Source organism: Chionomys nivalis, chromosome X (genome assembly GCF_950005125.1).
Source record: "Chionomys nivalis chromosome X, mChiNiv1.1, whole genome shotgun sequence".
Classification (NCBI taxonomy): domain Eukaryota; kingdom Metazoa; phylum Chordata; class Mammalia; order Rodentia; family Cricetidae; genus Chionomys; species Chionomys nivalis.
Genome location: NC_080112.1, coordinates 3,788,226 through 3,815,743, shown reverse-complemented (window position 1 = coordinate 3,815,743; position 27,518 = coordinate 3,788,226).

Genomic DNA, 27,518 nt, shown 5'->3' with positions numbered 1-27,518 from the left:
AATATATCACACTTTAGGTAGTAAGTAAGGGCCCATAGTGTCCCAGGACTGGACTGCAATTCACTGGCAGTGTTTCTCTACACGTAGGAGACCCTGGTTTCAACCCTGAGCACCACTAATAAATACATAAAAGTGGAACAAGCTGGGCATGGTGGCACCTTGTAATCCTAGTACTTTGGAGTTCCATCTCTTTGGGAACAAAGAGGTGTCCAGTCTGTCCTATAAGTTCCCATTGAAGAGGACTTTTTTATGACTTCACTTGGGAAGCAACACTAGAGTGTAACTTTGAAGCTTAGAAATAGAACATTAAGATCAATAACTACAAATATGAGGAATTTGTTTCTATACCACATAGGAAACCTTAGATCAAGAGATTGATGAATTAATTACCTCACTGTCATCAATTTCTGGAAAACAGCAATCATGAGAACGTTTTGATAAGACGCCAACAGTGCAAGGCACACTGCCTTATTCCCACCCCTCCACTCTGGAATTCTTAAGGAATTCAAGCCTATTATCAACACAGTTTAAAGACTAATGAAGAAACAATCTTTTGTAAAGTAACAAAGAACAGAGTTTGAAAGCAGGTCCAAGAGAATACAAGAGGAAACACTTGGCTCTGTGAAAGGCAAACTTGCCTATGGACATGCTTTTTTCCCCTTTTAAATACCATAGGTTGCTTCGCAACCTAAAGCCTGAGCTTTCAATGCTTGTGTTGGGAGCAACACTTTCCCTAAATGCACCATATGTGGTTGATTGGTGCAGTTTAGGAATGAAGAGCACTAAGCAAGCAGACACTCAAAGAAGTGGTAGACACTTTTTTTTACATGTTTGCTAGACTTCTGCATAGAGCTCAAGGTTACTCTCAAGTAGAACTTAGGTTCTTTTGTGCAAAAACTGTCCTGCAAACTGACTAGGGAAAGTGAGCACAGAAAAGAGGAGAGGAAACACTGTTGCCAGAAGCCCATCCCAAAATGTGCTGTCCATGACACTGAGAAAGAGGTAGTTCATAGAGACAAAGCAGGAAAAGAAAGGGATGTGAATCTTGCCCATGATGCTGAAAAGTCTTATAGGGAACACTGTTTCTCCCACTCTCAGCTTTCCTTAGTTGCTTGTGGTTATGGAATAGCAAATAACTGGCCCTGACAACAGAAATACAGGTAACGTTTTACACACTGTGCATGTTGTACTTATGTAGTGTGAATATACATATATGCATTATATTTACATGCATATATGTGCATGTAACATCAATTAATAAAAAAGAAGCCATAACTTTGAAAGGGAGAAAGGAGGGATATATGGGAGAGTTTGGAGGGAAGACAAAGAAGAAGTAAATGATGTATTATAATCTCAATAAATAAATAAATTTAAAAAGCCTGTGGCCATAGGCAAGCCATTTCATGTTTCCCCAAGGTCAAATCAAGACCACAATTCCTACCTTGTCTATATAGCACAAAGTAATTGCTCGTAGCATTGGACAAGATCAGAGAGTGTGAACGTGCCAACTTTCTGTGATTATGTTACTAAAGACAAAGGACACATTTAGCATGCTTGGCTCCTGGTTGTTTACCTCTGACTTTTAGGCTTTCATCACATGTACATTGAGATCATGATGCCATTTTCTATGTACAGTTCTAAACGAGGAGAGGGGATAGTAGATACCATTTATCTCATGCACCCTCTCTCCACTCACCTACCCCTGTAAGAACCTAGAGTTGCTCTTCTCTGCTGTCAGGCTTCATGTTTCTTGCTAGTCTGTTTGCTGTCAGTGGCTATGTCTGCTCCTTTTTCTGCCTTTTGTAATTATTGTTATGCATTACCAGAAGAGCTTTCTGATTCATAGATTTTCATACTTCTATCAATATAGCAATCGTGGTAGTCTTCTGGGCTGCTCTTAATTCCTGCCACAAGATGGAGGAACTTTTATTCTGTGAATGTGACCACTGCTCACACTGTGTTGCTGTACCCTTCACCCATACTCCCTTCTAGTACTGATGAATGGCATGTGAAGGATGCTGGCCCCATACAAAGATCTTTCATTTTAGGAGATTTGTCATTTTATCTTGGAGTTCAGAAAGGACATTTCTGGAAGCTGTGCTGTTCTGCACCATGCTATACAATACCAAGAAATACTTGAATATGACCAGAAAATGAAGTACTATTTGTACGTCCTCATATATTCCTGAAAGGTATGCATTTGTGGTCATCATTACAATCTAAGTAATGATGTCTTCGAACATCAGTTGGAAGCTGGTATTCACAGGTGTCCCAATAGGTGACAGAAGGTTTACGAATGACATTGTGGCTACCATGAATTAATGGCACTTTCCTTACCTTATGATCTGGTTCTCTGCTTTTCAACAGAAATAGATGCTGCTTGCCTGAAAATTCCCTTCATGTCAAGCCACTCGAACTGTGAGTTTTTACATGCATTCCTTCCACTGCACTTTCATCTGGAGGACATCTCTCCTGTCTAATGCATTATCTTTGCACTTCCTTTTCTAGCATTTGTATTAGGTTCTTCCAAATGGCATTTTAAACATTCTTTTTTTCTGTTCTTCAAACTTCACACTCATGTTTGCTTACCTCCCTAGCTTAGTCATATTTATTCATAATCCCCTTCAGAGAATCGTGTAAATTATATTCTATGCAGCCTTACCACTGAGCCCTTAACCCTGTACAAACATGTTTCTACTTCCACTACTCCATCAATATGTTGTATAAAATATCACCAATGACCTCCAAGTTTGAAAAAAATGTCCCAAATAACATTGGATACTGCTGTTGTTGTTGGTTGCCTCCCAGAACTTGAAGTTAAGAACCTATTGCTGAAGACACAATTCACTGTGGACACAGGATTAGGAAGAATTGAGCTGAAACTGACTGGAATCCTCTGCCCTGAGGACTAGCTCTCACAGTATTGGAGGTGTTATGCAAGCTCTCAAGAAAGGAAAGTAATCAATAGTCCTATCCAGCTATAATATCTATGAGCCACAACATGTACCAGAATGGCAAGATACTCCCAAAGAACATTTTATTTCTCTTTTCCTAAATCTCCTAAGAGGATAGACACCATTGACTTCTTCCACTTAAGAAATCACTGCCTTCCTTTCTTTTACAGGAGTGATAGGGCACTCCACACAGCAGCTGTGGGAAAGGTGTTTCTAAGGCCACAGTGCAGTGATGAAGACAAAGATTATGTAGAAGCTGAAAGGACCTGGATTTGGCGATCCAGAAGAGATGCTTATGAGGACATTGCTCATGATACAGACAGGAAAACAATGATAAAGCGGTCCCACAGTTCTTTGAAGAAAATATAATAATACACATGATCTCAAATGTTGGTATACCAATGGAACTTGGAACTTGAAGACAGCTGTGTTGATTGTCAAACACACTCTCATAGACATCACCAAGGCAAGGTATTCCAATGAGGATGGCAGGCAGGCTCTTGAACTCTATTTGCTACAAGTTTTACATGATTGCCACATTTAATCCAATCAATTGGTCCTTTGTTTTCCTGCCAAATTCTTCTGACCTCTGCTTTACCTTTTTCTTGGACTGAGAGATGCAATCCTCATGCTAGAGACTTTCAGAAGGCTGGTGTTTTTGAAAATTTAAGATTCCTTAGAATATTTATGAAATGTGAACAAAATCCTAACAGAAGTGTTGCTGTAGAAGAAATTGGAACTCTCTTGAGGCTGAGAGATGGCTCAACAGTTAAGAGCACTGGCTGCCTTTCCAGAGGACCTGGGTTCAAATACTCCCAGCACCCACATGGCAGCTCACAGCTGTCTGTAACTCAGTTTGGATCAGGAATCTAACACCATCACACCAATGTGCTTAAAATTAAAAATAAATTATTTTTAAAAAAGAAATTGGAGCTCTCAAAGTATCTAGACTCATCTATCACATAATTTCCACTAAATGAATGCTTACAGAATTCAATCTAATCCATTCCCACCCTGCTCCCATGTTTACATTTTGCATGTAGTGAAGTCATACCCTAGGGTACTCCTCTGAGTTCTGCCCCAGGAAAGTTGATAGCAGAATACAGGTTCTCCAGACCTGGGTTAGTATTTTTCCCCAGTTCTAAATCATTAGGTTGAACAGTTGCTAGTCTTCTCTCATCATTATGACTTCCATTTTCCAAAAGCAAAGTTTAAATAACTCTCTTGCCTGGCACTCATTTCTTCTTTCTTCCTCCTTGCCACCCACATCAACTTTTAGTAGCCATCCTTAGCCATGGTGCTTCTCACTGGAGTATTTTTCTCTTTATACAAAGGCTTTCTATTATGGTAATAGTAATTAGCAAAGTCATAAAAAGGCAACTTGATAAATCTCTATGTAAAAATAGTGAATGCTACAATCAGTAGTAGCATTGAGTGTGTCATTCTGGAGAAAGTAATATGGCTTTTTGAAAATATCTGTATTACAGATTTCCTGTAGTGGTATAAAAGTCTTCATTTGCGCTCATTCAAGGTTCTGAAGGACTGGTTAAAATCTCCTGAAAATATACCACAAAAAATTTCAGATTGGCCAGAGGTTTAAATATGAAAAGTGAAGTCACGGCTATACACAAAATGCATAGATTTTTAAAATCTGGAAAACATATTTTCTTATTTAAAGGCAGGAACTATAATTTTATTTTTAAATAAATAAAAGTGTGTATTTATTTATCTTACATTCCAGCCACAGTTCCCTTCCTTCCTCTCCTCCACGTTCTTCTCCACTACCCCCTGTTCCTATTCCAAATCTATTCTTCCTCTGTCTCTGTTCAGAAATGGACAGGCTTCTCATGAGTATCAACAAACATGGCAAATCAAACTGCAGTAAGACTAAGCACCTTCCCATATATTGAGGTTGGGTAAGGTGACCCAGTATGAAGAGTATATGGAACAGACGCTTAAAAGAAATCCCATACTAGTTCAGAATTGAGAAATAGATGGTTATTTATTTAGAAGTAAACTCACAAATCAGAATTCTCTGCTTGAACAGAGAACAGAGATCGAATCCAGCAATCCAGCAATCCAAAAGAGCAGCGGGGGAAGAAGGGGCAGATGCAGGCTCTGCATCAGCATATATAGTATAAGAGGTCACACCCCAGTAGGCAGGTAACCACAAGCTGTAAGATTTCCTACAGCAAGAGTAGGGTAACAAAAGGCAGTAAAATAGTCGCAAACAGACCCTGTTCCCACTGTTAGGAGTCCCACAAGAAGAGCAAGCTACAACTGTCACATATACGCAGAGGGCCTAGACTGGTCCCATGCAGGCTCCCTGTTTGTCAGTCCTTGTGAGGCCTGGTTAGTTGATTCTGTGAGTTTTCTTGTGGTGTCCTTGACCCCTCTGGCTCAGACAATTCTTTCTCTTCCTCTTCTGCAGGATTCCCCAAACTCTGCCTAGTGTTTGACTATGGGTCCGTGTCTGTTTCTATCAGTTGCTAGATGAAGTGTCTCTTATGACAACTGGGCAAGACAACAATCTGGCCACAGGAGATGGCCAGTTCAGGCTACGTATGCATTATTGCTAGGAGTCTTAGCTGGGATCATCCTTCTAGATTCCTGAGAGATTCCCTTGTGCCAGATTCTCACCTGACTGCAAAATGCCCTCTCTCTCTAGTACTCATTTTAGCACTAGAGAGGAATATAAGGCAGGATGTTTTTCAATCTGAAGATCTCATTGAGATAGAAGCTCTCTACTGGCTGGCTGCTTTGCTTTTCTGATCCTCATGTTGAACCCCAATATCTGTTTCTGGGTTTTTATTAATCATGCTACATCACCCCTTCTGTGCCTCCCCAACCTGATCGCTCATGTTCTCATCCCCATTCATGCTCAGTCCACTCACTTAAATCTCTTCTATTTCCCCTTCCCAGAGAGATCTGGGTGTCCCCTATGAACCCATCTTGTTACCTAGTCTGTCTGTGTCTCTGGATTGTAGCATGGAACTATAATTTTAAGAAGACTGATAGATGTTATTACTTATGAATTTAAAAGTTTTGCACAGTACAGAGAAACAACAATTTCAAAGACCCAATTTGTAAGAAAATGTGGCACATTTACACAATGGAGTACGACTCAGCAGTAAAAAACAATGACATCTTGAATTTTGCATGCAAATGGATGGAACTAGAAAACACCACCCTGAGTGAGGTAACCCAGACCCAAAAGGATAAATTTGGTATGTATTCACTTTAAGTGGATACTAGCCATAAACAAAGGACATTGAATCTATAGTTAATGATCCTAGAGAAGCTAAGTAATAAGGTAAACCCTAAGAAAAACATATAGATCCACCTAGAAAATAGAAATAGATAAGATCGCCTGACAAAATTGGGAGCATGGGTGTGGGGGAGAAGGGAGGACGAAAGGGGAAGAGGAGGGGAGAAAGGGAGGGGCAAGGAGAACTTGAGGGAATGGGATAGTCGAGATGGAGGAAAGACAGAGATGAGAGCAAGGAAAGAGATATCTTAATGAAGGGAGCCATTATGGGCTTAACAATTCCCAGGAATCCACAAGGATGACCCCAGCTAAGACCCTAAGCAATAGAATAGATGGTGCCTGAACTGGCCTTGTCCTGTATTTCAGACTGATGATTATCTTAAATATCACCATAGAACCTTCATCTAGCAACTGAAGGAAACAGAGACAGAGACCCACATCGGAGCACTGAATTGAGCTCCCAAAATCCAGTTGAAGGGTAGGAGGAGTAAGAATATGAGCAAAGTTGTCAAAACTATAATGGGTTCACCCACTGAAACAGTCTACCTGAGCTAATGGGAGCTCACCAACTCCAGCCGGACAGCCAGGGAACCAGCATAGGACCAAATTAGACCCTCTGAATGCGGTTGACAGTTGCATGGCTGTGGCAGACTGAGGGGCCACTGGAATTGGCATCAGAATTTATCCTTACTGCTTGTACTGGCTTTTTGCAAACCTATTCTCTTTAGATGGATATCTTGCTCAGCCTAGATATAGTAGCGAGAGTCTTGAACCCTCCCCAAAGCAATGTGCCTTACCTTCTCTGGGGAGTAGACAGGTGTGTGTATGGGGGGTAGTAAGTGGAGGGAATGGCAGGAGGGGAGAGAGTGGGAACTTGGATTGGGTATGTATAATGAAAAAAAGATAATTTGTTTTCCTCTTTAAAAAAATTAACTAATTAAAAAAAGACCCAAATTGTAACACATATCACAAAAGAGTTGATAGTGAACAACATATGTGGAAAAGCGTTCAAAGTTGATATAGATTTGAAAATATGCTCAGTGAAACCATGACTCTGTGGGTTTTCTAAAGGGGATCTGGAGAAGTCCATAAATTGGCAAAGTCATTACACTTATATTTATTTACAAAACATTAAAAATAAAAATAATTGAAATTTTCATTACTGGAATTTGGTTAACTGAAACATGGACTTATCCACACAAAGGAATATTATGGGTGTGTTAAAATGATGATATAAATATATATTTACTGATATTAACACATTCTCAGTGTACCACTGTAAGAAAATTAGGTCACAAAATAAATATTTATAGAATAATCTTTCTCATGAAAACAGTTATTTTAGTCATGTTATGTGTCTGCACATATGTTAAACTTTCTATGGATTCTCCAGCAAGAACTTGTGCATCAGTCAGGATGCTCTTCATTGTTTTTCAATAATCTGGAAAATTTTGTGGTAATGTTCATCCTATTTATTTTCACAGCTATTCTTACAGTACTTATGTATGCTGTTCACTGTTTTAAGCATTTCACAAGTATCAGCTCATTTTCTCAGAACAGAAAAAGTGTAAGTAATAAAGTTTCCTGTGTGTGGGATTGGCGGGATGGAGAAGGACTCAGAAGGTAGAGGATGCCGGATAATATGATATGTGTATAGAAGAAATCCACTGTGTTTTGATTCAAAGCTATCCTCTTTTAATGACCCCAAAAGGTCAGCAGGTCATGGGAGCTCCATGCCTTAGCCTTTCTCTGATTCTTTTAATGATGGGACAACTAATTAGCCGTTAAGGATTAGCCGAAGTGGTCTTAAGACCAGCAGCATGTTTGAGCTGGACAGGGGAGGGCTTTTAGTTATACAAACCCAGCTTTGATTGTGGCCTATACTTATTTTGAGATCTGTGGTCAGGAGCAAGTTTCCTCATCTGTAGGTAGGGAATAAATTTTACATCATAAGATTGTATATGTCCTAAATTTGAGCTCCCCTGTATTTCCATATTTTGAAATAATTTATTTAAAAACTTACACATTTTTTATTAAAACAGAATTGCATTATTTTCCCCTTCTCTTTCCTCCCTCCAGTCCTCCTAGGAACCCTCCATTCACCTCCTCTCATGTTCTCCCCTCTCAAAATATAGACTCTTTTCTTTGATCATTATTGTTACATAAATATAAATGCTTCCATGTGAATGTACAAATATACAAAATAATCCGCTGAGTCCATTTTTGCTATGAGTGTGTAGATGGTTTCAGTTTGTGTTGGATAACCAATAAGGGGTTCATCTCTGTGAGAAGCTATTTCTCCTCTCTGCACTCATAAGTTGCCTATAATTCTCAGCCCCTTAAATTTTTTCCCTTCCCTATTAGATTTTATAGATATTGCTGTTATTCTGGTCTTGTTTATGCAGTCATTCCTAGGAAGGACTGTTTCAGAGTAGACATCCTAGTATTCTGTCTCTTACTGTCTTTCAGTCTCCTCTTCCTCTATGGATGCTGGGCCATACATGCAGGAACTGTGATGGCAATATATCCTTTGGGTCTGGGCTCCCCATGATCTGTTGATCTCTGCATATTGGATCAGATTGTGGTTTTCTGTGATGGTCTTCATTTGCTGCAAAGAGAAGGTTCTTTGTGGGCTGCTAGCTATACTTACCTGTGTCTCAGGATAAGTTTTAGAATGAATTTTGGAATTATGCTGGCCCATGACCTCACTAGCAATACGAAGTTGGTTTCTAGTATCATGGACTCCAGACAGAAGGAAGGTGGTTTAATCATCCTATATCTTAAGTGTGCAATGTCTTCAACAATAGGGGCTTACCTTTAACCTTTTGGAGGCAACCAAGGGCTATGTCAGTAATCTATATTGTTTGGAGAATAATATGGACTACCCTGATCAACCATTTGAAAGGAGATTTCTAATGTCTGGTACTTGGATTTTTGTTAGTCTATGATTCTTTGGGAAGCATTGTTAGCCCAAGTGGTATTATATGTGTGTGTGTGTGTATGAATATTACATGTAAGAATATATGAATATGATATATATGTATATATGTATGTTTGCATTATTATGTGTAATTCTAGAGAAATATAAAATAATATGATTACTTGAGGTTTTATCAAACAACTTTGGTAGTATTTGTCTTTCATTCCTCCTCTTGTATTGGCCTCCCTTAATCCCTTCTCCCCAGTTGGAGAACCTTGTCAATTTTTCTGTGTGCTACTTCATACTACCTGTATCCTGCTATTCCACTTTCAAGCTCTACTCTCACCTAACTCCTATACTGCCTTTAATTTGGAGCTAGTAACTACAGATGAGAGAGAACATGTGGTGTTTATCTTAGTGTTTCTCTGTGTAACAGCTCTGACTGTCCTGGAACTAGCTCTTGTAGACCAGTGCGGCGAACTCCCTGACCAGCAGGAAAAGATGATCACCAGACGAGGATTCTTCCCAAATCACGCTTTATTGGAGCCTCTTGGTTGAAGGGAGAGCGGAAGCGAGGGGCCCCGAGCGCCAAACGGCAGCTGCTTATATAGGAGGTAAGGGAACGAGTCGTGCCTGGATTGGCCGATGCGCGCCTGCCGATGCTCCTGGCCACGGGATTGGCCCTAAGCACATCATCGTCACTGCACATACGAGAGGCACGGTTCCACTGCATTGCCTAATATGCCTAATATGGAGCTGTCCAGCAAGTGAGGCCGGGGCCAAGCGCCATCTTGTAATGGTGGCCACTCGAATCGGCTCCCAGCAGCTCGCCCTTTTTGTTTTTCTCTGTAGGCCAGTGAGAAGGTCTTACTCCCGTTCAGGTCCTCACCTCATGATGCGAGGACCGATCAAAGGAGGCCCAAAACTCCTGGTACTCCTTCTCCCGTGCAATGGAATAAACTCCTGGGAGGTGCAAAGGCAGTACTCAGAGTAAAAATGCATACCTTCCTCAGTGCAATGGAGAATTTCTCCCTGAGAGTGCAAAGGCTATGCAAGGAACAAACCTACTGGCCTTTTAACCATACTTGGGGTGAATCGCCATTCTCCAAAGTGGCTAACGCTTGTAGAACCGCAACCTTATCTCGAGATGTTTGAGCTCGGAGGCAGCATATTAGCCAAAGGCAGACTATACATTCTCCCATGCAGCATGCAAAAAACAATCCTTATATCCGAAAACCTTTTGTTGTAGCCTCTAGTGAAATTAGCAGGGGCCCATTGAGGCCCAGAATAGCCTGAACCATTACTCACTTTGCACTTATTAGTGGTATTGGTAGCACAACTAAAGTTGCTCTGTCCAGCCTGCCCTCCCTGAAGTAACACAAAAAGGGGAGAGATCAGAGCAACTGCCATTAACCCTGCAGAGGAGCCATTTATTATAGGGCATTAGCAGATTTTAAGAAGGTTCCATTGAACCAAAAAGCCTGTAACATGGGGAGGCCCAAATCCTTGTTGGTAAAAAAAAGCGGGGGAAAACCACGGCATTGTGGCAAACAGGAATCGGCTTAGGGAAGGCAGACATTATTCCCCATCTCTGCTCCGCCTGAATCCGGATTGTCATCGCCACCATCATCAGGAACAGCAGCGGCGTCATCTTCGACCGGATCATGGCCTTCCTCCATTGGCTGGGGAGCAATTGAATCATCCTTAATGGTTCTTGTCAATCGGCACGGAACCCAGTGAGGCACCTCTTGACCCTGTGGGAAAACACAAATAGCTCCCCTGGATCTTCTGATGACAGGATCCGGGCCATACCATTTGTTATCCAACACATCCTTCCACATGACAGCCTCTCCTTTATCTTCAAGGGTCATTGCAGCATACCGATCAGCAGCTGTTCTGCCCCGGCCGTCAACTATCAAAAAGTTAAAAGTAAAGAGTGCCAGTGCAACTCTGTTCCTGGGGGAAGCTATCTCCGCTATTCCCCCTTTCTGTTTCTGTAGGAGTTCTTTAAGGCTTCTATTTGCCCTCTCCACAATCCCCTGACCTTGGGGATTGTAGGGTATGCCAGTGGAATGTTCCACCTGAAGCTGTGCACAGAAGGCATGGAAACCTTTTGAGGAATAAGCAGGGCCATTGTCAGTTTTAAGGCGGGTGGGTTTGCCCCAAGCCGCCCAGGCCTCTAGGCAGTGGGTCTTGACATGGGTGATGGGATCCTCCATCACCGGGTATGCTGAGGCTAAGTGTGCCCAAGTGCTCTGGCTAATATAATGGCAACCCCTTCCTGGTTCAGCCGCTTGTGCACCTAATGGCGGTGCCGAGGGGCGAGACACACCCTCCATCGGTGCGCGAGCACGGGGTGGGTTATAGGCTGGGGGACGGTGATAGTCCTGCTCATACCTTTCTTCCTCATACTTAGCAGCCTCCTCCTCTAGCTCCCCCTCTTCCTGTGAGCTGAGTTCATCGTCTGACAAATTTAAGTCAGTGAACTCTGTGAGGAGTAGGTAAAGCCGGTTTTTCTGCTTTTCATCCCCTTCCTCCCGTTGAGGGTCCTCTTGAGTTTCTTCTCTAGGTATACCCTTTATCTTGTTATCCTTTTCCTTTTTACTATCCTTTTTTATCTTTATTCTTTTCTGTCTAGACCTGCCTAAGTCCCCCCCTTTTGAATCCGACTCTGATAGGCTGTCCTGGTGTGCTTGCTGTGCCCTCCTCCCTTCCCTGCGCAACCAAAAGCAGCACAGAAAAACAACAATCATGAGGGCCACAAAGATCAAGCAAAACACCTCAGGTGCAACCCCAGCAATCATCATACCTGGGAGACTCACCGACGTCGCCGCTCCGCGTGTCGAGTTCTGAATCCTCTTTGGCCCCTCACTCGGTACCAAAGCTTGTCCCAGCGTCCCGGGTTTCTGGCACCAGTTGCGGCGAACTCCCTGACCAGCAGGAAAAGACGACCACTAGACGAGGATTCTTCCCAAATCACGCTTTATTGGAGCCTCTTGGTTGAAGGGAGAGCGGAAGCGAGGGGCCCCGAGCGCCAAACGGCAGCTGCTTATATAGGGGGTAAGGGAACGAGTCGTGCCTGGATTGGCCGATGCGTGCCTGCCGATGCTCCTGGCCACGGGATTGGCCCTAAGCACATCATCGTCACTGCACATACGAGAGGCACGGTTCCACTGCATTGCCTAATATGGAGCTGTCCAGCAAGCGAGGCCGGGGCCAAGCGCCATCTTGTAATGGTGGCCACTCGAATCGGCTCCCAGCAGACCAGGCTGGCCTCAAACTTACAAAGCTCCACCTGCCTCTGCCTCCTGTGTGCTGGGATTCAAAGTGTGTGACACAACTGCCTTGAGGTATTTCTTAAGCAATTTTTATTTCTTCTAATGATAACTCTGTTTAGATCCCTAGCACATTATTTTTAAATTGGGTCAATTGGGTTATTTGTTTTTTGTTTTTTTTTTTTTTTTGTTTCTTCTTCACTTGGTTGATTGTCTCAATAGCTGTATAGAAGCTTTTTAGCTTTTAATTTGTTTGTTTGTTCTTTTTTTTTTTTTTTTTTTTTTTGGTTTTTCGAGACAGGGTTTCTCTGTGGTTTTGGAGCCTGTCCTGGAACTAGCTCTTGTAGACCAGGCTGGTCTCGAACTCACAGAGATCCGCCTGCCTCTGCCTCCCAAGTGCTGGGATTAAAGGCGTGCGCCACCACCGCCCGGCTGTTTGTTCTTTTTTATTGATTTTATTGAGCTATACATTTTTCTCTGCTTCCCTCCCTTCCTCCCCTGTAGAAGGAGCTGCGGGCAGGCCTACTTTTTGTCCCTCCCAGCTCCCGCATGGCTAGCTTAGCCCCAGAATAATTACACGGAAACTGTATTCATTTAAACACTGCCTGGCCCATTAGTTTTAACCTCTTAATGGCTAATTCTCACATCTTGATTAACCCATTTCTAATAATCTGTGTAGCACCACGAGGTGGTGGCTTACCCGGAAAGATTCTAGCCTACGTCTGTCTTGGGTCGGAGAATCATGGTGACTGCCTTATTGCCTTCTTCCTCCCAGCATTCTGTTCTGTCTACTCCACCCACCTATGTTCTGACCTATCAGGCCAAGCAGTTTCTTTATTAATTAACAAATGAAAGCAACACATAGAAAGAAGACCAATACATCACTCTCTCCTCCCCTTCTACCCTCTCCCATGGTCCCCATACTCCCAATTTACTCAGGAGATCTTGTCTTTTTCTACTTCCCATGTAGATTAGATCCATGTATGTCTCTCTTACGGTCCTCATTATTGTCTAGCTTCTCTGAGATTGTGAATTGTAGGCTTATTTTTTTTTTTTGCTTTATGTCTAAAAGCCACTTATGAGTGAATACATTTGATGTTTGTCTTTCTGGGTCTGAGTTATCTCATTCAGTATGATGTTTACTAGATCTATCCATTTGCCTGAAAATCTCAAGATGTCATTAACTTTTTCTGCTGTGTAGTACTCTATTGTGTAAATGTACCACATTTTCCTTATCCATTCTTTGGTTGAAGGGCATTTAGTTTTATGAGCTTCCACTTGTCTTAATTCCTGAGCAAACAGTGTCATGTTCAGAAAGTCCTTTTCTGTTCAAGGCCAGCATGGTTCACAGAGTGAGTTTTAGCACAGCCAGGTCTACACAGAGAAACCCTGTCTTGAAAAACCAAAACAAAAGTCCTTTCTCACACCTATATCATGTAAGGTGCTGCCTATGTTTTCTGTTAGTTTTTGCCACTCTGTCGTAGAGCAGATGGCTGTAGCTATGAGTATTCATTTTTGTGTCTTTTGTTTTATTCCATTGATCTGCATTTCTGTTTTTGTGCCAGTACCATATTGTTATTATTATTATATCTCTATAATGCACCTCAAAGTCTGAAATAACAGTCTTTTTGCTCAGGATTGCATTGACTATCTGGATTACTTCCTGGTTCCACATGAGTTTTAGGATTTTTTTTTTCTGATTCTGTGAAGATTGTTGTGGATATTTTTTATTGGAATTGTATTGAAACTGTAAATTGCTTTGGGGAAGATGGTCATTTAACAATATTGATTCTACTAATCCATGGATACAGATTTCTTTCCATTTTTAGTGTCCCTCTCAATCTATTTCTTCAATGACTTGATGTTTTCTTTCTTTTTCTTTCTTTCTTTCTTTATTTTTATTCTTTTTTAATTAAAATTTCCACCTGCTCCCCGTTTCCCATTTCCCTCCCCCTCCTCCCACATATTGCCCCCTCCCCCACTCCCCTCCCCCTATCCCCACTCCTCTTCTCCTCCCCCCACTTCATTCCCCCTCCCTCTCGATACTGAAGAGCAGTACAAATTCCCTGCCCTGCAGGAAGTCCAAGGTCCTCCCACTTCTATCTAGGTCCAGGAAGGTGAGCGTCCAAACAGGCTAAGCTCCCACAAAGCCAGTTCATGTATTAGGATCAAAACCTAGTGCCATTGTCCTTGGCTTCTCATCAGCCTTCATTGTACGCCATGTTCAGAGAGTCCAGTTTCAACCCATGCTTATTCAGTCCCAGTCCAGCTGACCTTGGTGGGCTCCCAATAGATCAGTTCCACTGTCACAGTGGGTGGGTGCACCCCTCATGGTCCTGACTTGCTTGCTCATGTTCTCCCTCCTTCTGCTCCTCATTTGGACCTTAAGAGCTCAGACCGTTGCTCCAAATTGGGTCTCTGTCTCTACCTCGATCCATCGCCAGATGAAGGTTCTAAGGTGATATGCAAGATATTCATCAGTATAGGATAGGGTCATTTCAGGTTCCCTCTCCTAGGTCTTTCATCTCCTTGTGTCAGACTTATTCCGAGTTATTTTATTGTATTTAATGATATTTTAAATGGGAGTGTGTCCATGGTTTGTCTTTCTGTGTGTTTGTTGTTGATATATATAAAAGCTACTGATTTTTATAAGTTAATTTTGTTGGATTTTGTCAAAGGCCTTTTCTGCATCTATTGTGATGATCATGTCATTTTTGTCTTTATGCCCATTTATGTGATTTGCCGTATTTAATACATATGTTGAATTAATCCTGCATTTCTTAGATAAACCCAACTTGATCATGATAGATGATTTTACTTATATGTGCTTACATTCAGTTTATTATTTTATTTTGTTGAGGATTTTTGCATATGTGTTTATCAAGGATTTTGGTCTGTAGTATTGTGTGTGTATGCTTGCATTTGTGCTTATCTGGTTTAGGTATTAGAGTAATACTGTGATCATAGAATTAATGTCTGCTTAATTTTTTATTATTTCTTGTTGGATTTGAGTTTGGTTTATTCCCATTTTTCTAAATTATTGAATTGCATTACTAAGAAATTTGTTTTAAGGTAGGAACTTAAAGCTATAAATGTTGCTCATATAATTTCTTTCATTTAGAGGTTTTTCTATGTTGTGATTTTATTTTCATTTAGTTTCAGGAATATGTTCATTTCTTTCTCAAGATCTTTTTTGATCCATTTATTTTTTGTTTAATCTCTATAAGTTTTTACATTTATTGGAGTTTTGTTTGTTGTTGATTTTAAGTTTTATTATATATGGTCAGATAAAATATGTGGAAATGATTCTGTATTTGTTAAGTTTGTGTGTGTGTGTCCCAGCATGTAGTGTCTTATGTATATTTAATGTAAGATGTCATTTAATTCTGAGATCTCTGTGTTGATTTTTTTCCAGATGACCTATCTATTGACAAAAATGGGCTGTTAGAATACCTACAGTGATTGAGTTTATGTTAATTTGTGTCTTTAATTCCGTTAATATGACTTTTATGAAATGAAATGTGTGCACCAGATTTCAGTGAATGAATATAATCAAAGGCATAGGCCACTAAACCAAAAAATGGGCAAATTAGGTGGCTGGAGAGATGGTTCAGTGCTTAAGATAACTTGTTGCTCTTTCAGAGGACTCAGGTTTGATTACTATACCCACATGGTTGCTCACAGCTTCTGTACAATTTCAGGTGACCCAATACCTTCTTCTGGCTCCCATGGGCACCAGGCACACATATGGCACACATATATAAATGCAGGCAAAATACCTGGACACATAAAATAAATCCAATTTTTAAAATGAGTAAATAAGACCATATAAAACTGAAAACCTTATGCACAACACAGGAAACAGTCAACCAAATAACAAGACAACCTACAGTATGGGTGTTTCTTCTGACAACTTTATACACACACATGTTTGATTTTGACCAGACTCAACCCATTATGCTTTTGGTCTCCTCCTGTTGAACTTCCTTTCAATTATTCCTCCTCTTATTTGCATATCTTTTGAAAATGACCTTCTGAGTTTAAGTACAGTTACTTGCATGAGCTTGAGTGGGGAGTTATTCACTGGAGCATGAACTTAGCTAGCAAGTCCATCTCCCATCCACGATGGAATAGTGAAAGGCACATTATTGTGCAGGTTGTTTTGCAGGTAAAGCCTAGCTTCTGTGAGTTTATAAGTGCAATGGCAATGCCACATCTGAAAGCCACCATTTCAAAGCTCCCTTCTGTAGTGGCATTTTGCTTGTATTTTAATAAATAAAGCTTGCCTTAAGATAAGAGAGTAAAACAGCCCTACTGGATAGCCTTATAGTCCAGGCAAGTGGTGACATACACCTTTAATCCCAGTAACCACACTAGTTTGCCATAGAAACTGGACACTAGTGGTGCACGTCCTTAATCCCAGCCTTAGAGAGCAATATAAGATGGGAGGGGGCAGCTCTCACACACAGTCTCATTCTGAGATTCCTGGAGGCAGGACTGCCATTTCGGACTGAGGTTGGAGTAAGAGCCAGTGACTAGCTGTTTTGATTTTCTAATCTTCAGGCTGAATCCCAATTTCTGTCTCTTCATTTTTATTATTAGTGCTTTACCCTTCCCCACCCTCTAGCTCTTAAAGTCATTTTATTTCCTCTACTGTGATGTTCCCTGAGCTTTGGAGGGAGTGATGATGATATCCTATTTAGGGGCAAGCATTAAGCAGTCACTTATTTTTATCACGTTGGTCAATCATAAGTTTCTACATTAACCACTGCCCACTGCAAAGAACAAACAAACAAACAAACAAACAAACAAACAAACAAACAGATTTTCTGGATAAAGTTGAGAGCAGTCTTTTCATATCAACATAAATATTTAAATGACATCTTAACAACAGGTTCACTTATCAAAAACAATGGTGTAGGTTTCCTCTAGGGCCTGTGACCTTCCCAGCTCTCCTGGCTAGTTTTCATGTCAATTCAACATGAGCTAAGTTCATCCAGGAAGAGGAAATATTAACTAAGAAAACACCTCTATAGGATTGGCATGAAGGCAAGTTTGCAGGGGATTTTCTTGACTGAAGAGCTGTGTGAAAGGGCCTAGCTTACTATGGACAGTGCAATCCCAGGCTTGGTGGTCTATTGTGCTATGAGAAAGGAGTCTGAGAATGCCATGTAAGAAAGTCAGCAAGCAGCTCTCCTTCACAGCTTCTGTGTTCACTCTTGCCTCCTGGTTCCTACCCTGACTTCCTTCATTGATGGAATGTGGTCTGAGAGTTGTCAGCTGAAATAGACCCTTTTCTCACCAAGTTGCTTTTGATCACTGTCTTAGGGTTTCTCTTGCTGTGAAGACTCACATGACCATAGCAACCCATGTAAAGTAAAAATATTAAACTGGGGAGCCTTACATTTTCAGAGGTTTAGTCCATTATCATCATGATTCAACATGGTGGTGTGCAAGCAGATATGGTAGTGGAGAAGGAACTGAGTGTCATCCATCTTGACCAGCAGTCTATAGAACGTGGTCTATTTTACTAGATGTAGCTTGACCATAGGAGACCACAAAGCCCACCCCCACAGTGAGACATTTCCTTCAACAATGCCACACCTCCTAATAGTGCCACTCTCTTGGGGTCCCATTTCCTTTCAAACTACCACAGTCACAGTTTATTATCATGGTACTAGAAACTATAACTATGATGTTAACCATGGGTTTTTGACCAGGTTTACAGTACCTGGTATAAATTTCCTCCTGTGGATCAGTCCTCAACTCCAATCAGAAAGAAGTTGGTTACTCCATACCAGTCACATCACTATTGCACTAGTAATTGTGTCTCACCTGATGGGTTGGAATTATAGCACACAAGGTCCACAGCATGTAAGACTATTAATGACTTTCCTCACCCAACAGCTTACAAAGCACCTTCCAGTGTTAGAAAAGTTGGCCAGCAGGGCGGGAACTTCAAGTTCAGTTCCAGATTAATTTCTGTGTCCTATAACCTAAATGGGTGGTGGCTTCATGATTAAGAACTTACAATCTAGTTCTATTGGCAATCAAGAATAAACTCAACAGCATACACTCTTTTGGGTGACCTATGGAGCCTCCTTGACCAACAACTATTAGGGAGATTTGTCCCCAAAACTACTGTGATTTAATTTAATAAGCTTTGGCTTCTAAGATTATCATTGTTGAAGAATACCTATATTCAAACTCTTCTTAATTTTTAATAGACTATGTTTTAGTTAGTTTGTAAAGTAGTAGGTTTCCATAAGGTTTTTAGTAGATTCTTAAGCTTTTATTAATCCTCCATCTCGTCCACCTTTTCACCCATTTTCCTATCCTATCTCAGTTAAAATCTTTCCCCCACCCGAAACTTTCCTCACAGCTTTATATCATATGTGTTTTGCTATCTCCTGCTTGCTTAAGATTTCATTTAAAGGCTTCTGGCTCCTTTCTTATTTTCTGACTTCTACAGACTCTCACTCTAATTTCAACACAGAAATCTGGAAATTAAAAGCTAGGTCCATAAATGATAGAACATATATGGTATTTGTCTTTCTGAGACTGGGTTAGCTTATACTATATTATATTTTCCAATTCCATCCATAAAATGGGCAAATCATCTTAATGCACATCTTTCAAAAGAAGACAAACAGCCAAAAAGTATATGAAAAAATGTTACACCACAGATATCAGGGAAAAGAAAAATAAAGCCCAATCAATTGTACCTGCTAAGATGAATATTAGAAAAAGTTGAAAGATCACATATTGAAGAGGGTAGAGTAAAAGGGGAACACTTGCATATTACTGGTGGGAATGTAAGTTGATATAGCCATCATGAAACACACTATGCAGGTGTCATAAAATGCAAAGTAGAACTGCTATATAATCCAGAAAGCCTCTTCTGAATATGTTCCAAAGGAAAAAAATCAGTATCTCTACCTTTAAGTTCACTGCAGAACTAATCATGACATGGAAACAACCTAGGTATATATTAGTGGGTGAATAGATAAAGAAAGTGGACTATACATACACAGTAGAATAGTGCAATCAGTCTTAAAGAAAAAGAAATTCTGCTATTCACAACAGCATAGTTGAATCCATATGATAGCATACACAAGGGAATAAATCAGAAACAGAACAACAACTGCAGTGTGATCTCACTTATAGCAGTGAATAGAATGGCCGCCAGACATAGGAGATTCAGAGCAGGAAAAGAGATGTTAACGAAAGGACAGAACATTAATTCAACCAATGAAAAAATCCAAGAGATCTATTGTAGAATATAGTGACTATAGCTAATAATAATTATATTTGCATACATGAAAATTACCAAGTTGTTTCCCATAAAAAGTAAGTATATGAGGCAATGGGTACATTAACTAGCTTAATTTAGTCATTCTACAATGCATAAATATGTCAAAACCACATACTGTGTGCCATAAATATTTACAGTCTTCATTAAGAAATTAAAAGTAATTAATTAAAAACAAAGTATCATGAATATTACTTGAGTTGTGAGGGATGTATATAAATCACAAAGAGGACTGTCTGGCACCTAGTAAGAGCTCACCAGTGTTAAGTGGTAACAATATCACCAATACAAACCAGAAAAATAAATGTGCAAATAAGTGAATTTTGAGAACCTGACAATGACGTGTTGCAACTCAACAGAAGTTGGCACTGAGCCAGGGACTAGCAAGAACAATGTCTGTTCAAGCTCCTTTGCTTTCTATGCTGTAGGAGCTGAGAAAGGACTGGAGTTTCCAGGTGACCTGTAAATTGCTTTCTTCTCTTGGGCTGGAGTTGCCATCATTTTGCTGGGAAGTATATTTGGAAGATATGTGTGATTTTTGCCAGCTAAGTCAAGGAGAATTACTGTGACCTAATGTGAAGCCGTATGAAAAACTCTTGAAATTGCCCAGAGGGCATTCTTGTGTTTTCTTATTTAATGAACTCTGTCTCAGTTAGGGTTTCTATTGCTATGAAGAGACACCACGGCAACTCTTATAAAGGAAAACATTTAAATTGGGTGGCCTACAGTTTCAGAGGTTTAGCACATTATCATCATGGTGCAAGATAGTGGCTTGCAGGCAGATGTGCTGCTGGAGAAGGAATTAAGAGGCCTACATCTGACTCAGAGGCAACAGGAAGTGTTGACTGGGGTTTCTGTTTTGCCAGGTCCCACAGTCATTCAGCCTCAAAAAAACACACAGAAGTCCACATTAATTATAAACTGGTTGGCCTATTAGCTCAGACTTCTTATAACTCTTATAACTTATATTAGCCCACAATTCTTGTTTGTGTTAGCCACGTGGCTTGGTACATTTTTCGGAGAGGCAATCACATCTTGTTTCTTCTCTCAAGGGGTGATGACTCTTTTCTCTTTCTAGAATTCTCCTGTTCTCATTCCCCTGCCTCTACATCCTGCCTGGTCGCCCCAACTATACTTTCTTCCTGACTATTGGCCAATCAGAATTTTATTAAACAAGTACAAGAAACAAATCTTTACAGGGTAAAACCATTGTTCCCACAGCAAGGAAGTGGTCTGAAATATTTGGTATGGCTTGAACATGTATGAGACCTCAAAGCCCAGCCCCACCCTGACATGCTTCCTCCAACAAGGCCACACCTACTTCAACAAAGCCACACCTCCTAATAGTGCTATTATTCAAACTACCAAAATCTCTTTTACAGAATTTGGTGCTTTTCAAAAGATGCTTATGAAGCACACTACTAAGGCACAGTCTTCATTGCCTTCAACAATTAAATCCTATTATTTCTCTACCTCTTGATCATCTCTACACTTTCTCAAATAAAGGGATTGGATTAGCAAAAAAGCTCTTTTCTTTCCTTGAGCTATTCTAACATCCCTTTTATGTCCGTTGAGGGCACTTTCCACCCATCCACCCTTTTGTCTTTAAGACAGGGTTTCTCACAGGAATGGAACTCACAGTGGCTAGGTTATCAGGTCAGGGAGCACCAGGGATCCACTTGTCTCTATCTCTCCAGTGCTGAGACTACAAAGGCACATCACTACACCTGACTTTTCCATGATTTTGGGGATTGAACTCAAGTCCTCGTGTTTGCATGGCAAGCACATTAACAACTGAGCCATCTCCAAGCCCCTGTATGACAATAGTTCATAAATCATGGACCTTGATCACTTGCTTCATAAACATTTTTAGAGAAAGTTCCATAGAAAATATAACTCCTAGGCTTCTTCTCTAGAAGAAGAATCGAGGTAAAGTGACAGCTATCTATATATTTCCAGGTACTTGAAATGATTTGGTTCCTTACACTCTATAATCTAAAGGCCACTAGGTTAGAAGTTCTAAGCTTTGAGTTGAAGGGTCAGTGGAGGATCAGTCTTACTTATTAGAATATTTTATTGGGTGTTGATGGTATACAACTTCAATTCCAGCACTTGGAAGCAGAGGTATGTGGATTTCTGTGAGTTCAAGGCCAGCTTGGTCTATAGCACAAGTTACAGGACAGCCAGGGCCATGCAGACAAACTATGGTCTCAAAAAAAAAAACAAACAAAGAAAAAAGAATTTCATATATGAATGTAATGTGATTTGATCAAGTCCATCCCCAATTTCCTCCCTATCATTTCTTCCCCTATCTGTACCAAAGCTTTTTGCTTCTAACTTCATGTGCTCTCTCTTTCTCTCCCCACCTCCTCTCCTCCTGCTCCTCTTCCTCTTTTTCTGCTACTCATTTCTCTCTCTCTCTCTCTCTCTCTCTCTCTCTCTCTCTCTCTCCCTCCCTCCCTCCCTCCCTCCCTCCCTCCCTCCCTCCCTTCCTTCCTTCCTTCCTTCCTTCCTTCCTTCCTTCCTTCCTTCCTTCCTTCCTCCTCCTCCTCCTCCTTCTTCATCTCTCACTGAATCCTTCTAGTGCTGCCTATATGTGCAAGGGTTTAGGATTGTCTACAGGAGAATCAATAACCTCCTAGGGGCTGAATCTTTGACAAAAATTGAGTCACCCTCTCCCAAATGCTGTAAGTTTCTAATAGCTCTTCAGTTAGTGGTGGGACTTCATGATCCTTCTTCCATCCATGCTAAGAGCTTTGGCTGTCTTGATCTTGTGCATCAAGTTACAGCTACTGTGAGTTTATATTGCCAAAGTCCTGTCGTGTTAGGCAACTACTGTTTTACTACAGGTATCCAATACCTTTGACTCTTATAGTTTTTTAGCTTTTTCTTCTAAGATGATGCTCAAGACTTGGAAGAAGAAGGTGTGACACACATGTCCCATTTATAGCAATGCACTCCACAGTCTCCCATTCTACATACATTGATCAGTGTGGGTTCTGTATGAATCTCCATCTACTTAAATCATTCTGAGTGAGGTAACCCAGACCCAGAAAGACCAACTCCACATAATCTCTATCATATATGGATGTATATTTGAATTTTTAGATATGTGCATTTAAAATGAGTACCTATAGGAGTCAGGAAACTAGTGAGAATCTGTAGGGAGATTTCAAGAAAGGAGAATAGAATGAAGATAAAAATAAGGGAGAAAGGGAATAATACAACAGGAAAGGTTAAAGATGGAAGGGGTGGAAGATGAAGAGTAGAGAAGGAAGTACAGGAGGTATAACTATCACTTTTTAAAATGCCATAAGCAAATCTACTACTATAGAGGTTTCTGAAAATTTATACAAACACATATGTAAAAATTCAAAAGAGGTTACCGTGTAATGAGGGGCAGGATACTGCCTCTCTTAGGAACTACAGGCTACCAAGTAAAAAGCCCAGCACTATACATGAGTTACTTCCCTTTGAGATGTTGCTCAGTAAGTTCTCAAAGACTCCACCCAAACATTATAAGTTATTGCTATTGCTCTTGGTTATCTCCCAAGAACTTGATAGTAAGCCTTTTTTTCTGATGACACCATGTACTTGAGTCATATGACATCAAGAAATAGAGCTGGTATTAATCGGAGAGTTCCATCCCAACTGGTTAGCTTTCATAGTGCTGGAAGGTGCTATGTGCATGACGGAAGGAGAAAATAATCACTAGTCTTACCAAGCTGTGAATTCTTAAAGTTACAAGAAAAACTGGCCATGGTTTGGTAGTGGCATTAACATCATGTAAGTAACCAACTACTTTCTAAGAAGATTTAAGGCCCTCTTCACAAGAGGGAACCCATGTCTGGTACCATGAACTAGATACCAAACTGGTGACTGGCTAGGTCATAGAGCCTAGAGGAAAAGCTATGACTATTATTCTGCTAAATGGACATCCCCCTTTCTGAATGGTCCTTTCATCTCCCCAGTCACCCCCTCCTGCTTCTACACCCCATGCTTTGTATTACCTTCTCTCACCAATTCCTCTTTTCCCTTATCATGATCCCTTTCTAGTTTCATCATCTATGTCCACCACACACACACACACACACACACACATCTTATAATCAAGGCTTTCCTATGAGAGAAAACTTGCAGTATTTACTTTAAGTTCCTGCTCAGCACTAATGTATTCTGCTTCTCAGAATAAAATTTGGAAAATGTCTTTGTCTTTCCAACTACAACAAATCACCTCTGTGAGCATCTCCACAGAGTTGACTTCTTAAAGGAAACTGTGATATCACATCGCTTCAGTATGGCTTTACTGGGCTATTTGGGTAGCTCCTCCTTTGGGAAGAATTCCAATAAATCATCTGCAGAATTCCACCTGCCACGGGGGAAAGGTAACTTCTTCTTCCTGGCCCAGGCTGTTGGAAGCCACCGTCTGTTTGTTTCCATGCACATGCGACAGGAATGCACTGGCATGGAGCTTGTGGCTGCTGGTCCAGGCCCTCATTCATCACCACACCCTTCTACACCTCCAGTACCAGTGCCCTTGGTGGGCTCTCTGACCCCATGCTGGGTCTTCCTCCTCTCTTTGATGATGAAGATGCTTTTACTGGATCATAGTCGTGGTGATGCCTTTATCTTGGGTCACATTGATCACTTAGAGCAGAGCATCCCAGGTACTGATTAGTGATCCTGGTTTTGCAGGCTGGCAGTAACATTGGCCATGACCTCACTGGCTCTTGTGGGCATTCCCCATGGTCTAATCCTGTGTTCCTCAGTGTGTCTTTCTAGGGCTGATGTCTTCTGTGTCATTTGTAATTTCACTGTGACATTAACTGTAACAGATTCTCAAGGTTTGAAAGTGCTTGCTACTTTACAGTTCTCTCTGTTTCTTAAGATGTAGGTGCCCACAAAGCCTCATAATATGTGCCAGAAATCTGGGAAGTCTTAGGACAATTGATGCACATTAACTTTTCACCCACTTTTCTTCAGACTTCCAAATGGTCAACTGAGGGACAGCCACAGCTCAGTATTCTGTCACAAATGGATCTGGACTCCAATGTAAAGTCAAAGAAGCAAATTAAGACATTGATATGGAAAGCCTGAGCATTAAATTCTTGAAGGCAGATTTAAGTATCAAAAGTAGGATTATGAATAAGAAGTTGTTCTTCCAGTCAGAAGCCAAGCTGAGACAGCATCAGAGTGTCATAATGGGGAACAGCAAGGGAAATTAGCAGCACTTGAAGTCAACAATGCTGAGGTTCATCCCACAGAATTTTCCTTTCTTGATCATGAACTCTGTATCTCTGAACAACTTACTCCATTTGTTACCCACTGCCAACAGGAAAAATATCAACCCCGCAGCTCGCTGCCTTCCTAAATGTTTGCCCTTGTCCTTACCCCCCCCCCCCACACTCCATTTCTTTCTCTTTCACTGCCTCTATCAATCCCTTGGTCTGACTGAGCTACTTGAAGTTATATAGCCACCAGTGGCTTTTTATTGTTTACCGACCCCACTGCACCCCCGGCATGGATGCCACTTCTTCCTCTTGTTCATGTGTCAAAGATCTCTCTTTGAATCTTTCCTGATTCTCTCCATAGAATGAGTACTCTTTCCTGTGGTCTCATGATATTCTTCTATATCCTCCAGTGGGTTTGGTGATATGTTCCTCTTTTCTTATTTTGTGTTTCATCTTTAAAAGTGTTTCTATTGATTTTTATGCATTTTATATACCAACCACATTTCCTTTCACTCCTCTTAGCTTCTTTCTATTGCTGTGATCAAACACCATGGGGAGCAAGACAGTAAGCAGCTCTTCTCTATGGCCTCTGCATCAGCTCCTACCACCAGGTTTCTGCCTCCAGTTTCTGACCCAACTTCCCTGGCTGATAGATTGTAGGATGCAAGTCAAAATAAACCCTTTCCCTCAAGATGGTTTTAGTCAATCATTTGTCATGGCAATAGAAACCAAACTAGAATGGTGTCTTACTGTTACTAAGAACTCAGTGCCAGCTGGGCAGTAGTAGTACTTACCTTTAATCCCAGCACTTGGGAGGCAGAGGCAGGTGGATCTCTGAGAGTTTGAGGTCAGTCTGGACTACAGATTGAGTTCCATGACAATCAGGACTACACCAAAACTGAAAACCAACCAAAAAAAAAAAAACCCAGAAAACAAAATAAGCAAACAAAAAGCTCAGTGCCAATTACTTGAAAAAAAATTGTGATTGTCAGATTTTTGTCCCCAAACATCAATCCTCTAGTTCCTAGGAAAAGGGTGTCAGTTTTTTTAGTTCTCCTTTTCTTTGTTTTTTATTCCTTTTTTCTTTTCTTTTTACTTTTTTTTGTTTGTTTAAATGAGTCAGGGTTTGTCTTTGTAGTCCTGACTGTCCTGGAACTCACTCCATAGACCAAACTCGCTTCAAACTCAGATTCTCTTGCCTCTGCCTCTTGAGTGCTGGGATTAAACGCATATGCCACCACCACCTGGCCTGTCCACCATTTCAAGAACATCTATGGTCTAATCCAATTTGTTTTCCAAGTTTATTTTCTTTTTACTTCAACTAGTGAGAATTTCTTGCAATCCTCTCAATATACTCTGTTGTTTATCCTATGTACCTTCACTCAGATTTTGAAGCAATCATTTATTGAGCAGCTATTATGGTGTGTTACGGTTTGGGATTTTGCTTGTGCTTCTCTTTTTGTTTGCAATGAATTGCCTTGCCTCCATCTCCATGTTTCCAAGCCTCATAGTTTCCAATACCCATGTTAAACGTACTTTTAAAAGACCTTTCCTGACTCATAGGTTTAAGTAATTTATCTCTCCTTGGAATGCTCATGGAACATAGTGTGCATGGCTGCTCTTGCACATAACTCTGTGCTTGGTACAAGGACACAGACCTCTTCTTGCTGTTGAGGTGAATCTAACAATACAGCCCTTATCTGGGTCTCTTCTGTAGTCTCAGTTTTTCACCTGTTAGTCCACCCTAGATGCTTATATAATTGATAACCTAATAAATGAGGCTAGACCTTTTGTTTCCTGAGAGCTGAGGTGGCTAGTGGACAGATCCGAAGAAAGTTACAGAAAATCTAATCAAAGCTGACACAAAGGTTCAACAACTGTCTTGCAACCATTGGGAACATGGACAAATAGGTCTAACAGCAGTCCTGTGTTCCTGCCCATTCAAAAATTTCTATTTCCTAATGGTGAATCTAAGTTGTTGCAGAAAGGTGGGACTTGGAATATTACTGTTTAAATAACAGACACATTTGTAAACCATATTGTAAGATTTTATAAAACGAATTAAAATGGTTTTTGAAGTGTTTTGGAGGCTGCAAAGGGCCTTATATGTTACATGCAAAGTTGACATCCAAGTTAAGACTTCATTTTTATCATTGTGAGTAAATGAAGCATCCCTCGAATACATTCAACTGTATATTTTGTTTATCAAATTTTCCTCTCCAGTATGTTTTGAATTAGCAAAAGAAAAGGAGAAAGGAGAAAGATGCTTTCTGTTCATCTAATTAAAGGTCAAACCATTACCCAGGTAGCCATAAGACAGTGTCCTCAGCACATCTGTCATAGATATTGTCCATCAAGTTTTTCCTTCTCGGCAGAAATGTGATTATCCCTTGGAATGATGTTAGCAATCTCTAACTGCAGAGAGTTGATCTTGTTTACTATTATACACAAAATGTTATATTATGGGAAACACGATGGATTGAAAAAAACATAATCTGGTTATATTTGGGTTGTAGGTGAGAAATCAGTATTGAAAATGCTGAGCTCTCTCCTCCTTT